The sequence below is a fragment of the Nerophis ophidion genome, linkage group LG29, assembly GCF_033978795.1.
Source record: "Nerophis ophidion isolate RoL-2023_Sa linkage group LG29, RoL_Noph_v1.0, whole genome shotgun sequence".
Lineage (NCBI taxonomy): Eukaryota > Metazoa > Chordata > Actinopteri > Syngnathiformes > Syngnathidae > Nerophis > Nerophis ophidion.
Window position 1 is genome coordinate 1769099 of NC_084639.1, and position 18296 is coordinate 1787394.

At 40.0% G+C, this 18296-nt stretch overlaps 1 protein-coding gene and 1 pseudogene across 1 annotated transcript in view; one reads left to right on the forward strand and one right to left on the reverse strand.

Moving 5' to 3' along the window:
- htr4 (5-hydroxytryptamine receptor 4) overlaps nt 1–18296 on the reverse strand; it is a 190722-nt gene that overhangs the window by 169108 nt on the left and 3318 nt on the right. The window lies entirely within an intron of this gene.
- Nucleotides 1–18296, forward strand: part of LOC133545903 (uncharacterized) — a 66009-nt pseudogene that overhangs the window by 26989 nt on the left and 20724 nt on the right.

Below are 18296 nucleotides of genomic sequence, written 5' to 3' on the forward strand. Positions count from 1 at the left end.
ACTTTGTTTTCATGTCTTTTTTTTACGTGAGCGGTGAAACTTTGTTTTCATGTCTTTGTTTTCACGTGAGCGGTGACACTTTGTATTCATGTCTTTGTTTTTACGTGAGCGGTGACACTTTGTTTTCATGTCTTTTTTTTACGTAAGCAGGTAAACTTTGTTTTCATGTCTATTTTTGTACGTGAGCGGTGACACTTTGTTTTCATGTCTTTTTTTTATGTGAGCAGTTAAACTTTGTTTTCATGTCTTTTTTCACGTGAGCGGTGACACTTTGTTTTCATATCTATTTTTTATGTGAGCGGTGACACTTTGTTTTCATGTCTGTTTTCACGTGAGCAGTGACAGACACTTTGTTTTCATGTCTTTTTTTTACGTGAGTGGTGATACTTTGTTTTCATGTCTTCTTTTTTTTACATGAGCAGTGACACTTTGTTTTCATGTCTTTTTTTTTTACGTGAGCAGTGAAACTTTGTTTTCATGTCTTTTTTTTACGTAAGCAGTTAAACTTTGTTTTCATGTCTTTTTTTTATGTGAGCGGTGACACTTTGTTTTCATGTCTTTTTTTTACGTAAGCAGTTAAACTTTGTTTTCATGTCTTTTTTTTACGTGAGTAGTGACACTGCTGTCATGTCTTTTTTTTTTCACGTGAGCGGTGACACTTTGTTTTCATGTCTTTTTTTATATTTGTTTGAAAAGACCTAATATTGCTTAAAATCACTGCTAGTCTCCTTTTTATGATTCAATGTGTTCTTTGCCTTTTTAACGAGTGACTTTCACTTTGTCCAAGTGAGGAGTTAATGAAGTGATTGACATTTTCCCCGTGAGCAAACGATCTTGTTTAGGTTCTTTTCTGCGTGGGTTTCTCACCCGCTGGTTTGAAAATGCAATGTTGGTGTTTCCAGGGCGATTCATCAAATTGCCTTCTGGGTAATAGCTTGGCAGTGTACATCTTTCTGTGTGATGAGAATCAACCTTGACTCGTCCCATATCGAGTTTTCCTCACCCCTGCAAACTCGTCGTCGTTTTTTTTTTTAATGTAAAAAGTAGTTGTGGAGGTGCCAGAGTGAAACAATACATCTTTTATTTTGGAAATTCAGTCTGCTGGAGTCTGGGAACTTTGCTCAGTTTCTGCTTCTGTCCCCCATGGAACCTCCCAGGAGGACCAGGATGGCCTCTTATGTGTCTTTTAAACCGTTTTAAAAAGCTCAGTTATTTTAGATGGTTCTGTTCCAGCCAACAGTGTCGCCTTTCTGTGCTACACATCTCACTCGGGGTGTCCAGATACCACTCTTTCGCTTACGCAGCCTTGAGTATTGTCCGATGCCGACATCAATCCGACACGATATTGTTAGAGGAATGTGTTGGATTTGGTTGTCTTTTTATTTCCTAGTCAGATTTTATAACAGCTAAAGTGTAGCCTTTTACATAGACCTTGAATTTGAAATGTGTGAACGAAGACATAACAATCTGTTATCTCAACTGTCCGAGGTAGGGAGGAGAAGAAGAAGGGGCGGGTGAGAGTGAGTGAGGAGGGAGAAACAGCCATTTTTAGGATTAGATCAATTTGGACCGAGCTTTGAAATGTTGTATCTAGATTGATCTCCCAAGGCGCTTTGGTTATAAAATATCAAAATGAGTAACCTCTGTCTCTGACTGATTTAAAAGCAGCTTATGTGTCATCAAACAATCTGGGGGCGTTGACCGAAGGAAGAACGGGTCATGGACGAGCAAAAAGATCAAGAGTCGGCAACATGGATGACGCATCAGCATCCATCGTTAGCAATAGATCGTTAGTCATTTTTGTGAGGGGGCTGTCTCCGTAGAGTGATGTGCCCTGAAACCGGACTGAAAGGAGTCACAGAGATTGTTAAACGCTAAGTGTTCTTTTAGCTGCTGTGCAACAATTTTTTCGAGGATTTTCGAGATAAAGGGAAGGTGGGACACCGGCCGGTAGTTTACAATTGTGGAGGGGGGCGTGGAATGGGGTGTGTAGGGACCGGCCTCGAAGAACAGCTGGCAGGTGATTGGACTACCCAGCTCTATATAAACATAACTCACTTCAATGTTTGTTTAAAAACAGAATCTAAATGCGGAAATGCCACAATGTGACTGAGACGCGGTCATCGAGAGGAAACTACTCACCTCTACCCAGGGGCCACTACTCTATAGGAGGGTCGCCGAGGACGTCACACCCCTTTTTCTTCCTGGCGGTTTAATCGACACGGGATTCGAGCAGAGTGAGCGTAAAATTAAAGGAAGTGAGAGTGAGTGTCGAGTTTGAGCAGAAAATGTGGTATCGCTGTTCTGTTCGTGGCTGTTCCAGTGGTTCAAATAAAGAAATAGGAAAGAGTGTTCATAAAGTCCTGAAATAAGTGGTTCATAAGGGTAATAAAGTCAGGAAATGTCTCTTTAAAATATGACTTTCATCATCTAACGGAATACAATCAGACCATGCTCGTGTCTGCAGGGATTGCTTTGGAAAATGTTTGTTTGAACATTACTTTCTGTGATGCAATCTAGTTTATTCTGTTTGAGAGCAGAACTAAACGTAAACTAAAGGACAATCGATGGCATTAGTTGGTGTTCTTTTGTGGTTGTTATGCCTGAATATAACTAGAAGAGCTGCTCGTGCAAATAAACTAACGTCATGTTAAGTCCTAGTAGTAAATATTGCCATTGTTGGTCCAAACCACCAGATTTTCCTTGTCCAGTTTCATAACAAACTAAAAGCGTAGTTGTTGTGCAGGAAAGAAAAGGGCTTTATTGGACACGAATAACCACATTATAGCGTCTTTGTTGATATGTGTTAGCGTCAAGCACATATCCTTCATAGTAGTAATAAAGTCGATGAATAGATCTCAACTGAATCTTTATATCGCTGGCAAACATTGCTGAACAACAGGGACATCTAGAGCTAAGTAACGAGACAAAATATCAACTTTACAGAACTGCAGGAATTAATTGTAGATGACATCATCATGCAATCACCTGCCATACTCATTAGCAGCAGCCGGCCCGAGACATACAGATGTAGTTGGTGCTGGTGAGCGGACACAGACGCTGGACATTGCGGGAGAGAGAAGACCCGACTGAAAAATTGTAGAGTGGAGTGTGGTCCTAGCGTGTTTGCGCTCACAATAAAAGACATTAATAAAACCAGACTCCCGGGCTACTGTGGAGATCTGTCGGTATCAGGTGAACCCACTAGAGAGAGACCACTACAACCATTAAGTCAGGATTGAGGTTAGATCTTTTGAGCAGAGGATCAATAACCAATTTTTTTGAATGCTAGAGGAACAGTGCCAGAGGAAAGTGATACATTTATAATATTTAGCACTGATGGTCCTAATATTACAAACAGTTCATTGGAAAGTTTCCCAGGAAGTGGGTCAAGTAAACATGTTTGTTGTATCCCATTTATACGCAACAATTCCATAATATCATCAAAAGGGTCAGAGAATCTGGAGAAATCACTCCACGTAAGCGGCATGGCCGGAAACCAACATTGAATGACCGTGACCTTCCATCCCCCAGACGGCACTGTATCAAAAACTGACATCAATCTCTAAAGGATATCACCACATGGGCTCAGGAACACTTCAGAAAACCACTGTCACTAAATACAGTTGGTCGCTACATCTGTAAGTGCAAGTTAAAGCTCTACTATGCAAAGCCAAAGCCATTTATCAACAACATCCAGAAACGCCACCGGCTTCTCTGAGCCTGAGATCATCTAAGATGGACTGATTTAAAGTGGAAAAGTGTTTTGTGTACTGACGAGTACACATATTCGACATCGTGTCATCCGGACCAAAGGGGAAGTGAACCATCCAGACTGTTATCGACACAAAGTGTAAAAGCCAGCATGTGTGATGGTATGGGGGTGCATTAGTGCCCAAGGCATGGGTAACTTACACATCTGTGAAGGCACCATTAATGCTGAAAGGTACATACAGGTTTTGGAACAACATATGTTGTCATCCAAGCAACGTTATCATGGACGCCCCTGCTTATTTCAGCAAGACACATCGTAGTAAAAGAGTGCGGGTACTTTCCTGGCCCGCCTGCAGTCCAGACCTGTCTCCCATGGAAAATGTGTGAAGCGTAAAATAGGACAGCGGAGACGCCGGACTGTTGAAGGACTGAAGCTCTACATAAAACAAGAATGGGAAAGAATTCCACTTTCAAAGCTTCAACAATTAGTTTCCTCAGTTCCCAAACCTTTTTTGAGTGTTGTTAAAAGAAAAGGTGATGTAACACAGTGGTGAACATGCCCTTTCCCAACTACTTTGGCACCTGTTGCAGCCATGAAATTCTAAGTTAATGATTATTTGCAAAAACAAACAAAGTGTATGAGTTTGAACATGAAATATGTTGTCTTTGTAGCATATTCAACTGAATATGGCTTGAAAAGGATTTGCAAATCATTGTATTCTGTTTATATTTACATCTAACACCATTTACCAACTCTTATGGAAACGGGGTTTGTAGAATTCATGTCTTAAGCTCTCACTTTACAGACGACTACTTTGGAGCTATAGAACGGTTACGCAAGCATGCTGTTAGCTTCATGTACAAGAGCGGGAACACGCCACATTTTGACCTCGTCAGCCGAGCGTGACCGGTCAGCAAAGCCATGGACGCCATAGCGTGAGTGCAACCGGACAGAGGACATCCATAGCAGGCGGGGGACGGAAGCAGCCCTAGGGCTAAAAGAAAGGCCGGGGTCACGGCAACATAATGGATGCCGCTGCCGTCACCACGACCACCGGAACATACGCCCGCAGGCACGGCCGCTCGATTGTCACGGACGCTGGAATTATCGGCCAACGAACATCTCTCAGAGATAGCATCCATCACGTAATGACTAGTGACGGAGATACATATCTACATATATCCATATTTAACAGTTATTTGTTTCTATAGGCGTATTTGAAATAGCTATTGTTTTCCATTCGTACTCTTTCTTTTTTATAATCTCAATCCCAAATTGTTTCGATGACACATAAACTGAGTTTAAATGATCAGCCAGAACAGAAGAGGTATTTTGCAATTCATTCCAAAGCTTTGGGGAGACCAACCTAAAAACAACACCTTCAAATGGCGTCGCCTAGTTGGTCTGAAAACATTACGGACGTGTTGTCTTTTTCAATATGTCCCTCGCCCCCACGACTGTGTTGGATCCATTATGGATTGAACTTTCCCAGTATCATGTTAGACCCGCTCAACATCCATTGCTTTCCTCCTCTCCAAGGTTCTCATAGTCATCATTGTCACCGACGTCCCACTGGGTGTGAGTTTTCCTTGCCCTTATGTGGGCCTACCGAGGATGTCGTAGTGGTTTGTGTTGTGGTTTGTGCAGCCCTTTGAGACACTAGTGATTTAGGGCTATATAAGTAAACATTGATTGATTGATTGATAATCTCATGTCCATGGTACACTGCAAGTTAACCTTGGCTTTAGGAATGTGAGGAGTAGCAATACTCCCTTCTTATCTCATCCTGTGCCCAGCTAAGGAGGACAATACACAACTAGGCGACACGATTTGAAGGTGTTGTTTTTAGGTTGGTCTCCCCAAAGCTTTGGAATTAATTGCAAAATACCTACTCTGTTCTGGGTGATCATTTAGACTCAGTTTATGTGTCATCGAAAGAACTTGGGATGGACCAGTAACTTAAATTCCCTTGGAGGAACATCTGGTCCAAACGCAACACTAGTCAGGCCATGACAAACATCTCTCACAGATGGCATCCATCACGTAATGACTAGTGACGTAGATACATATCTACATATATCCATATTTAACAGTTATTTCTTTCTATAGTCATATTTGAGATAGCTAGTGTTTTCCATTTGTACTCTTTCTTTTTTATAATCTCATGTCCATGGTACACTGCAAGTTAACTTTGGCTTTAGGAATGTGAGGAGTAGCAATACTCCCTTCTTAGCTCATCCTGTGCCCAGCTAAGGAGGACAATAGACATGTGTATTCGTTCTGGGGTGTGGGGGCGAGGGACATATTGAAAAAGACAACACGTCCGTGATGTTTTCAGACCAACTAGGCGACGCCATTTGAAGGTGTTGTTTTTAGGTTGGTCTCCCCAAAGCTTTGGAATGAATTGCAAAATACCTAATCTGTTCTGGATGATCATTTAGACTCAGTTTATGTGTCATCGAAAGAACTTGGGATGGACCAGTAACTTAAATTCCCTTGGAGGAACATCTGGTCCAAACGCAACACTAGTCAGGCCATGACAAACATCTCTCACAGATGGCATCCATCACGTAATGACTAGTGACGTAGATACATATCTACATATATCCATATTTAAGAGTTATTTCTTTCTATAGTCATATTTGAGATAGCTAGTGTTTTCCATTTGTACTCTTTCTTTTTTATAATCTCATGTCCATGGTACACTGCAAGTTAACTTTGGCTTTAGGAATGTGAGGAGTAGCAATACTCCCTTCTTAGCTCATCCCTAAATCCCTAAATTCCTTGCAATAGCTGGTTGAGAAATGTTGTTCTTCGACAATTTGCTTACAAAGTGGTGACCCTCACCCCATCCTTGTTTGTGAATGACTTAGCATTTCATGGAAGCTGCTTTTATAGCCAATCATGGCACCCACCTGTTCCCAATTAGCCTGCACACCTGTGGGATGTTCCAAATAAGTGTTTTATGAGCATTCCTCAACTTTATCAGTATTTATTGCCACCTTTCCCAACTTCTTTGTCATGTGTTGCTGGCATCAAATTCTAAGTTAATTATTTGCAAAAAAAAAATACAGTTAATGAGTTTGAACATGAAATATGTTGTCTTTGTAGCATATTCAACTGAATATGGGTTGAAAAGGATTTGCAAATCATTGTATTCTGTTTATATTTACATCTAACACCATTTCACAACTCATATGGAAACGGGGTTTGTGTAATAATTCATTTCACAAGGTATACATTTACCACTTATAGTCCGGTGCGTCTAATATATGGAAAAAATTAAAAAATGTGGTGGATGCGGCTTATGGCCCCTTTTATCTGACACGTGAAACATGACAAATTTCGGAGGGTAGTAGAGTGTTCAATATCTTCAAATATATTTTGTGGAATTGCAACTTTGACGTCAGCATCGGTTGCTATGCAGAGTGGTGTTTTCCATCATTTCCAGCAGACCGCATTGCAAGACGATAAGCCCCTCCCTCTTCCGCTGACGCGAGACACACCCAAGAATGGGTTTGCGTGAATCCCTTTCGCCGCTGTACTTATCGTGAAATTTGCGATGGACGACTGCACTCTGATCAACTCAACCCGGTGATATTGCTACTTGACCGGAGAAGAATCTAAATTTCTAGCCAGCTTCTATCGACATAAAACTTTTTCAACATGACTTTTTTACGATATTGTGGACACTTGACGCGGTGGTTAGCCCGCCGTATCCCGGCAACATATTCCCGGTCTGAATCTCCCCGCGGAGAATTCTCTAAGTGGGCTTTTCATGGCCGGCTTGTGTTTTCCCTGAGCGCCGTCGTCCTCTCAGAAACATCTGCTTGCTTAATTGCATCCCAGCAGGCGGCGGCCAAGATGCCCGTCGGGATACATCGTGGTGGTCTGCCACCGTGCATTCTCAGCCACGCATGACCTGCGTGCTTTGCGGTCACGTTTGCTCGGATTCTACCCGAAAAAGGAAATGAGCACAAATGCATTCAAAGCAATGGTTGATTAAAGGAAGGCATATTTAAAATGGAACATAAAACAACTTATCGTATTTTCTGCACCGGTATATAAGCCACACCCACTATTTTTTGGAAGAAAAAACATTTGTCATATATAAGTCGCACCTGACTATAAGTCGCAGATATATACCTGAAGAAATGAGTTATTTACACAGAAATGTTCTGTAAATATTTATTTACATACGTTAATTGTTTCCAAACAGTGTCTGTAGCAAGGCAGTAAAATGGCTGATGAAACAAAACAGAAGCCGTGGTCATGGACCCAATCAGCGGACCAGGCTCAGTATTTAAGTCGCATTGGACTATAAGCCGCAACCACTAATTTTTAGAAGAAAAACTAATTTTTCCATATATAAGTCGCACCTGACTATAAGTCGCAGATATATTCGTTAAGAAATTAGTTATTTACACAGACATATTCTCTAAATATTTATTTACATACCTTAATTGTTTCCAAACAGTGTCTGTAACAAGGCAGTAAAACGACTGTTGAAACAAAACAGAAGTCATGGTCATGGACCCACTAGCTGCGCAAGCTAGCTCTCCATTCAGCGAAACAGGCTCAGTATTCAAGTCGCATTGGAATATTAGCCGCACCCGCTAATTATTTGAAGAAAGACATAATTTTCCATATATAAGTCGCACCTGACTATAAGTGGCAGATATATACGTTAAGAAATGAGGTATTTACACGGACATATTCTCTAAATGTTTATTTACATACCTTAATTGTTCCCAAATGGTGTCTGTAACAAGGCAGTAAAACGGCTGATGAAACAAAACAGAAGTCATGGTAAAGGAACCACTTGCTGCGCAAGCTAGCTCTCCAATCAGCAAAACACAACTCAGTATATAAGTCGCATTGGAATATAAGCCGCAACCACTCTTTTTTCTAGAAGAAAAACATAATTTTCCATATATAAGTTGCACCTGACTATAAGTCGCAGATCTACTTGTTGTGAAATGAGTTATTTACATACAAATATTCCACCATGCTAGTCACTGCTGTGTCCTTGGGCAAGGCACTTTACCCACCCGCTCCCCGGTTTCAATGTAGCTTAACAGATGTACGGGTTTCACTATCAAAGCGCTTTGAGTCTCTAACGCAAAAGCGCTATATAAAGAACATAAATCATTCACATTAATCCTTTTTTTTTTCAAAACGATGCTTGCAACACGGCAGTAAAATGGCTGATCAAACAAAACAAAATCCTCTTAGCTGTAGAAGCTAGCTCTCAAATCAGTTAAACTGACTCCATATATAAGTCGCACCTGACTATAAGTCGCAGATATATTCGTTAAGAAATTAGTTATTTACACAGACATATTCTCTAAATATTTATTTACATACCTTAATTGTTTCCAAACAGTGTCTGTAACAAGGCAGTAAAACGACTGTTGAAACAAAACAGAAGTCATGGTCATGGACCCACTAGCTGCGCAAGCTAGCTCTCCATTCAGCGAAACAGGCTCAGTATTCAAGTCGCATTGGAATATTAGCCGCACCCACTAATTATTTGAAGAAAGACATAATTTTCCATATATAAGTCGCACCTGACTATAAGTGGCAGATATATACGTTAAGAAATGAGGTATTTACACGGACATATTCTCTAAATGTTATATTTACATACCTTAATTGTTCCCAAATGGTGTCTGTAACAAGGCAGTAAAACGGCTGATGAAACAAAACAGAAGTCATGGTAAAGGAACCACTTGCTGCGCAAGCTAGCTCTCCAATCAGCAAAACACAACTCAGTATATTAGTCGCATTGGAATATAAGCCGCAACCACTCTTTTTTCTAGAAGAAAAACATAATTTTCCATATATAAGTTGCACCTGACTATAAGTCGCAGATCTACTTGTTGTGAAATGAGTTATTTACATACAAATATTCCACCATGCTAGTCACTGCTGTGTCCTTGGGCAAGGAACTTTACCCACCCGCTCCCCGGTTTCAATGTAGCTTAACAGATGTACGGGTTTCACTATCAAAGCGCTTTGAGTCTCTAACGCAAAAGCGCTATATAAAGAACATAAATCATTCACATTAATCCTTTTTTTTTTCAAAACGATGCTTGCAACACGGCAGTAAAACGGCTGATCAAACAAAACAAAATCCTCTTAGCTGTAGAAGCTAGCTCTCAAATCAGTTAAACTGACTCCATATATAAGTCGCACCTGACTATAAGTCGCGGAAATATACATTAAGAAATTAGTTATTTACACGGACATATTATGTAAATATTTATTTACATACCTTAATTTTTTCCAAATAATGTCTGTAACAAGGCAGTAAAATGGCTGATCAAACAAAACAGAAGTCATGGTCATGGACCCACTAGCTGCGCAAGCTAGCTCTCCAATCAGCAAAACAGGGTCAGTATTCAAGTCGCATTGGAATATTAGCCGCATCCACTAATTATTCGAAGAAAGACATAATTTTCCATATATAAGTCGCACCTGACTATAAGTCGCAGAAATATACATTAAGAAATTAGTTATTTACACGGACATATTATGTAAATATTTATTTACATACCTTAATTTTTTCCAAATAGTGTCTGTAACATGGCAGTAAAACGGCTGATCAAACAAAACAGAAGTCATGGTCATGGACCCACTAGCTGCGCAAGCTAGCTCTCCAATCGGCTAAACAAACTCAATAACTCCACGCTGATGTTTTGGTGAATTTACTGAGGAATTTGTGGAACTAAAACAATACAAAAAGATTGCTGTTGTAAGTTAACACTAAAACAGACACTTGTAAACGTGTTAGCATAATAGCTAACAACGGCAGCAGGTACAAATAAGCCTGAAAACACACGGGACGCTTTAGGAAGTGAGAATTGTTTTAGATATATTGTAAAACTCACAAGCGTAAGTTGGAGTGATGAATGAAGAAACGCTGGAAGACAGAACGGCAATTGTACTTCCGGTTCAAATCCCAGTCTAAACAGTGAGCCATAGTACAAACAACAGTAAAAAAAAATATCAATAACTTTGTGTGTTTGCCAACTATTTCCATTATGGCCGTCAGCGTAGAAAAATCCATAAATTAGCCGCACACGTTTTTAAGCCGCAGGGTTCAAAGCTAAGGAAAAAAAGTAACCGCTTATAGTCCGGAATTGACGGTATTTTGTTATTACTTTTCAAGCGGTAGCCTGCAGCCTGAACATCAGTCAAAGTTTATTCATACGTGATATTTGTCTTTGATTCCACATCCAGCAGAGAGCAAAAATGGGCTTTGGGATCATTAAAAGGAGTCCGAGGTCTTTGAGGGAATAGCGAGTCCTTTGGTTGCTGCGGACTGCCGGCGGGGCGCCGAGAGGCCGCTTTGTCTCCGGAAGACTCCATCGTGTTTGATGAATGAGGGGGGGGCGTGGCTAATCAGCAACTCGCCGCTTTCACATTCAACAGTAAGAGCCAGTGTTTGCACTGCTCTGCAATATCAAAACCATGATATTGATATTGATCCAGCAGCCCATCGACAAAATTGACAGGATCTTCCTGACAAAAAGGCGGGATTTTGGGGTGGAACCTGCCTGTCCTGTTGCTGTAAATACCATGGATGGACTCTTGGGAGAATTGGAGGCTTGTGTGCCTGGCGACTCGTTGAAAGCGTCTACTTGTTATCATGATACGATCAACGATCAATCATGATAACAAACATCTGCTGACTGGAGTCAGCCTTGACCCGGTGTATCCACAAACTCAGAAGATGCTGGCAGTCCTTCTCTGTACCCCAAAAGCTGCAACAAATGATTGACTTCTGTCATTTCTGGACTAAAATTCTCCACTGGACAACATCTGGGAGAAGCCATCCGCGCTGCAAGGGGAAGACATGCTCAATTTAAGGACAAAATTACTTGAAGGGCTTGACAAGATCATTGCTACGAGACTTCCGAAGTGAAGAAGCTCCATATTCCTTCCCCTTCTTTTGTGGCGATACACCCGTTTGTCGACTTTTGTTGGACTGACTGGCTGGGTTATCGCGAGAGCTCAGAGTTCTGCGCAACCACGGAAAATACCCATTTTTTCCTTGCCCAAACGGTGATAAACATCTGCTGACTGGAGTCAGCCTTGCCCCGTGTATCCACAAACTCAGAAGATGCTGGCGGTCGTTCTCTGTACCCCAAAAGTTGCAACAACTGATTAACTTCTGTCATTTCTGGACTAAAATTGTACACTGGACAACATCTGGGAGAAGCCGTCTGCGCTGCAAGGAGAAGGCATGCTCAAATTAAGGACCGAGTTACTGGATTTCATCTTCCCGCTGGAAGGACTTGGCAAGGTCGTTGCTACGAGACTTCCGAAGTGAAGAAGGTCCAGATTCCTTTCCCGTCTTTTGTGGCGATACACCCGTTTGTCGACTTTTGTTGGACTGACTGGCCGGATTATCGCGAGAGCTCAAAGTTCAGCGCAACCACGGAAAATACCCACTTTTTCCTTGCCCGGACGGTGATAAACATCTGCTGACTGGAGTCAGCCTTGCCCCCGTGTATCCACAAACTCGGAAGATGCCGGCGGTCGTTCTTGGTACCCCAAAAGTTGCAGCAAATGATTGACTTCTGTCATTTCTGGACTAAAATTGTACACTGGACAACATCAGGGAGAAGCCGTCTGCGCTGCAAGGGGAAGGCATGCTCAATTTAAGGAACAAATTACTGGAAGGGCTTGGCAAGGTCGTTGCTACGACTTAAAGGAACTCCAAATTAAATTGCTAAATTAGCTCTCTAGCTCCACCTTTAAAAAATTTCAATTATCCCCACTTACCAATTTCACGTAAGGACACAAAAATCGGAGGATAGGTCTACAGTGATGAGACACACGTAAAAGTCTCAAGAACCCATACCTGAAAACAAACAGGAAGTCGGCCATCTTGGTTTTTGCCTTTCATTTTTGGGTAAAAAAGGGGTCGTATACCTCAACAAATTCCCTGGAGAGACTTTTGGTCAAATGAGTCGTGGTTAAAATTTCTGATGCAACCCACAGGCGATGATAAATTGCAAACATATTTTTTCGACGCTATTATATGTGGGCGTGGCATGGCGCCAAACTTCGCTCTGATGGTTGTTGGCCATATTTTGGTGGACAAAAAGGGGTCGTAGTTTACTGAACTACTCCTAGGGACTTTGGTCAAATTAGTCGTGGTTAAAATTTCTGATGCTACACACACAGGCGATGATAAATTGCGAACTAATTTTTCCAAGAATATTCGATGTGGGCGTGGCATGTCGCCAAACTTTGCTCCGATGTTTGTTGGCCATATTTTGGTGGACAAGAAGGGGTCGCAGTTTACCGAACTACCCCTAGGGACTTTGGCCAAATGAGTGGTGGCTAAAATTTCTGATGCTACACACACAGTGGATGATAAACTGCGAACAAATTTTTCCGATGCCATTAGATGTGGGCGTGGCATGGCGCCAAACTTCGCTCCGATGTTTGTTGGCCATATTTTGGTGGACATGAAGGGGTCGTAGTTTACCAAACTCCTCCTAGGGATTTTGGCCAAATGAGTCGTGGTTAAAGATGTCTGATGCTACACACACAGTGGATGATAAACTGTGAACAAATTTTTCCGATGCCATAAGATGTGGGCGTGGCATGGCGCCAAACTTCGCTCTGATAGTTGTTGGCCATATTTTGGTGGACAAAAAGGTGTCGCAGTTTACCAAACTACCCCTAGGGACTTTGCTCCTGATGCTACACACGCAGGCGATGATAAATTACGAACACATTTTTCCAAGAATATTCGATGTGGGCGTGGCATGTCGCCAAACTTTGCTCCGATGTTTGTTGGCCATATTTTGGTGGACAAGAAGGGGTCGAAGTTTAATGAACTACCCATAGGGACTTTGGCCAAATGAGTCGTGGTTAACATTTCTGATGCTACACACACAGTGGATGATAAACTGGGAACTAATTTTTCTGACGCCATTAGATGTGGGCGTGGCATGGCGCCAAACTTCGCTCTGATAGTTGTTGGCCATATTTCGGTGGACAAAAAGGGGTCGCAGTTTACCAAACTACCCTTAAGGACTTTGCTCCTAATGCTACACACACAGTGGATGATAAACTGCGAACACATTTTTCCGATGCCACAAGATGTGGGCGTGGCATGGCGCCAAACTTCGCTCTGATGGTTGTTGGCCATATTTTGGTGAAAAAAGGGGTCGTAGTTTACCGAATTACCCCTAGGGACTTTGATCAAATGAGTTGCGGTTGAAAATTTCTGATGCTACACACACAGGCGATGATAAATTATGAACACATTTTTCTGACACATTCGATGTGGGCGTGGCATAACGCCAAACTTTGCGTCGATGGTTGTTGGCCATATTTTGGTGGACAAGAAGGGGTTGTAGTTTACCAAACTTGTGCTAGGGACTTTGGCCAAATGAGTCGCGGTTGAAAATTTCTGATGCTACACACACAGGCGATGGTAAACTGCGAACAAATTTTTCCGACACCATAAGACGTGGGCGTGGCATGGCGCCAAACTTTGCTCTAATAGTTGTTGGCCATATTTTGGTGAAAAAAGGGGTTGTAGTTCATTGAACTACCCTTCACGACTTAAGTCAAATGAGTCGTAGTTAAAAATTTCTGATGCTACACATACAGGCGATGATAAATTATGAACACATTTTTCCGATGCCCTTAGATGTGGGCGTGGCATGGCGCCAAACTTTGCTCTGATAGTTGTTGGCCATATTTTGGTGAAAAAAGGGGTCGTAGTTTACCGAATTACCCCTAGGGACTTTGGTCAAATGAGTTGCGGTTGAAAATTTCTGATGCTACACACACAGGCGATGATAAATTATGAACACATTTTTCTGACACATTAGATGTGGGCGTGGCATGGCGCCAAACTTTGCGTCGATGGTTGTTGGCCATATTTTGGTGGACAAGAAGGGGTTGTAGTTTACCAAACTTGTGCTAGGGACTTTGGCCAAATGAGTCGCGGTTGAAAATTTCTGATGCTACACACACAGTGGATGATAAACTGCGAACAATTTTTTCCGACACCATAAGACGTGGGCGTGGCATGGCGGCAAACATTGCTCTGATAGTTTTTGGTCATATTTTGGTGAAAAAAGGGGTTGTAGTTCATTGAACTACCCTTCACGACTTTAGTCAAATGAGTCGTGGTTAAAAATTTCTGATGCTACACACACAGTGGATGATAAACTGCGAACAATTTTTTCCGACACCATAAGACGTGGGCGTGGCATGGCGGCAAACATTGCTCTGATAGTTTTTGGTCATATTTTGGTGAAAAAAGGGGTTGTAGTTTATTAAACTACCCTTCACGACTTAAGTCAAATGAGTCGTAGTTAAAAATTTCTGATGCTACACATACAGGTGATGATAAATTATGAACACATTTTTCCGATGCCCTTAGATGTGGGCGTGGCATGGCGCCAAACTTTGCTCTGATAGTTGTTGGCCATATTTTGGTGGACAAAAAGGGGTCGTAGTTTACTGAACTACTCCTAGGGACTTTGGCCAAATGAGTCGTGGTTAACATTTCTGATGCTACACACGCAGGCGATGATAAATTGCGAACAAATTTTTCCAAGAATATTCGATGTGGGCGTGGCATGGCGCCAAACTTTGCCAGGATGGTTCACCACAACACATGAAATGTTGATAACTCAGCTCCACAAGTTCAGATCTGGATTATATTTGTTAAAAATGATGAGGAGGACACCATAAAGTGCACGATGGGTCGGTACCTGTCCCTACTTACTCCTGATGGGCAGAACCTGACGGCCAAAACTCGCAAATCTGTCATTTCTGCACTTTAGGTCTGTATGAACATATCTGATATCGCCGTGTACACACACACACAGACACAGACACACACACACACACACACACACACACACACACACACAGACACAGACACAGACACACACACACACACACACACACACGCACACACACACCCACACACACACACACACACAGACAGAATGATTGAGGTCAGCGTCAGACAGGAATACATTAGTGCTTGCACTCCTCTCTTTCCTACTTTCTAATTGGCAATTGTGCAGCAAAAAGGTGAGAGTGCATCACAGGTGAAGTAAACAGCTAGAAAAAGATGAAACCCTAATCAGTATTGAGTCGGTGCTGAGCCTATTTCACACTCCTCGTTAATTAGGTTCCTTTGCTGTGTGTGGCCCAGCGTGATGTGAAGGATCCAATCAAATGTTCCTTGGACAAGAACATGATCAATGTTCATTAGAGAAGGGGGGAAATATTTTCATAGGAAAGTCAATGACTGAAAAGACCATTTTTGACAATGTTTGCACCGTCGTCCAGATCTGCACCAGATGTAAGTCCTGTGTGAAGTCAACCCCCCACACACACATGATTACTAATAATTAAATACCACCCCCCCACACACATTATTACTAATAATTAAATACCACCCCCCCACACACATTATTACTAATAATTAAATACCACCCACCCCCCACACACACACATTATTACTAATAATTAAATACCACCCCCCCCCACACACACATGATTACTAATAATTAAATACCACCCCCCCACACACACACACATGATTACTAATAATTAAATACCACCCCCCCACACACACACACACATTATTACCAATAATTAAATACCACTTCCATTCCTTTGTGCAACATTTGTGCTGTCAAATGTTTTGTTTGTATACATTTATGTTTTTTAAGTAATTATAGAATACTTTTTTTTCTGACTACCTTGTTAAATCTCCCCAAACTCCTCCCAAATGTTTTTTTTTTTTTTTGTCCAGCTATTATAGATTTTATGTTATTAATGTGTTATTCCTCATGAAAACTATCATGGTTAATAACATAAAAATATAGTAGTAAATAAGAAAAAATATATAGTAGCTAATAAGATCAAAACTAATATTTAATAACAAAACTCTAATGGTTAATAACATGAAAAACTATAATAGTTAAAACTATAGTAATTAACATAAACTATCATAGTTAGCATAACTAATAGTTAATAACAAAACTATAGTAATTAATATACGTACATACTATAGTAGTTAATAACATAAATTGTATAATAGTTAACATAAAACTATAGTAGTTAAAAACAAAACTATACAATAGTAGTTGATATAAAAACGATAGTAGTTAACATAAAAACGATAGTAGTTAACATAAAAACGATAGTAGTTAACATAAAAACGATAGTAGTTAACATAAAAAATGTAATAGTTAACATAAAAACTATAGGAGTTAACTTAAAAAGTCTAGTAGTTAATAACAAAACTATAGTAGTGAACATAAAAACTATAATAGTTAATAACACAAAATTGTTGTAGTTAACATAAAAACGATAGTAATTAACACAAAAAACGATAGTAGTTAACATAAAACTATAGTAAACATAAAAACTTGTAGGAGTTCACTCAAAAAGTCTTTTAGTTAATAACAAAACTATAGTAGTTAACATAAAACTATATTATTTCACATAAAACTATAGTAATTAACATAAAAACAATAGTAGTTGAAAACAACATTTTAGTAGTTAAGACTATAGCAGTTAACATAAAAACTATAATAATTAATAAAACTAGAGTAGTTAATAACAAAACTGTAGTAGTTAACATAAAACTATAGTAGTTAATAACATAAAAACTATAGTAGTTCACATAAAACTATAGTAGTTAATCACATAAAAACTATAGTAGTTAACATAAAAACTATAGTAGTTAATAACATAAAAACTATAGTAGTAAACATAAATCTATAGTAGTTAACATAAAAACTATCGTACTTAATAACATAAAAACTATAGTAGTTAATAACAAAAAACTATAGTAGTTAACATAAAAGCTATTGCAATTAATAACATAAAGCTATAGTAGTTAATAACCAGAGGTGGGTAGAGGAGCCAGAAATTGTACTCAAGTAAGAGTACTGTTACTTTACAGATGTATTACTCAAGTAAAAGTAAGGAGTAGTCACCCAAATATTTACTTGAGTAAAAGTAAAAAGTATGTTGTGAAAAAACTACTCAAGTACTGAGTAACTGATGAGTAACCTGTTCCTTTAATGATGACGGCAACAAGTAATGCACAAAAACATAAAAATAGCAATGAACACATTCAGAGCCAGGAATATCTCTTAAGCAACTAAAACAATGATATATATTAAATAATAGTACATTAAAATAAGGCACAATTAGCCACAATAAATTAACATTGATTGATTGATTGATTGAGACTTTTATTATTAGATAGCACAGTACAGTACATATTCCCTACAATTGACCACTAAATGGTAACACCCCAATACGTATTCAACATTTATCAATTGCTTAATAAATGACCAAGTCGAGGGGATCTACTTCATATATACATATACACACATATCATATCATATATATATATATATATATATATATATATATATATATATATATATGATGATTTGTAGCTGGTTCACTAAAATGATTTGGGATTCAAATCAAATATTCCATTTTGAATATATTGGAGGAACATTTTGCGTATTTTTGTGTGTTTCCTGTAAAATGAATTACT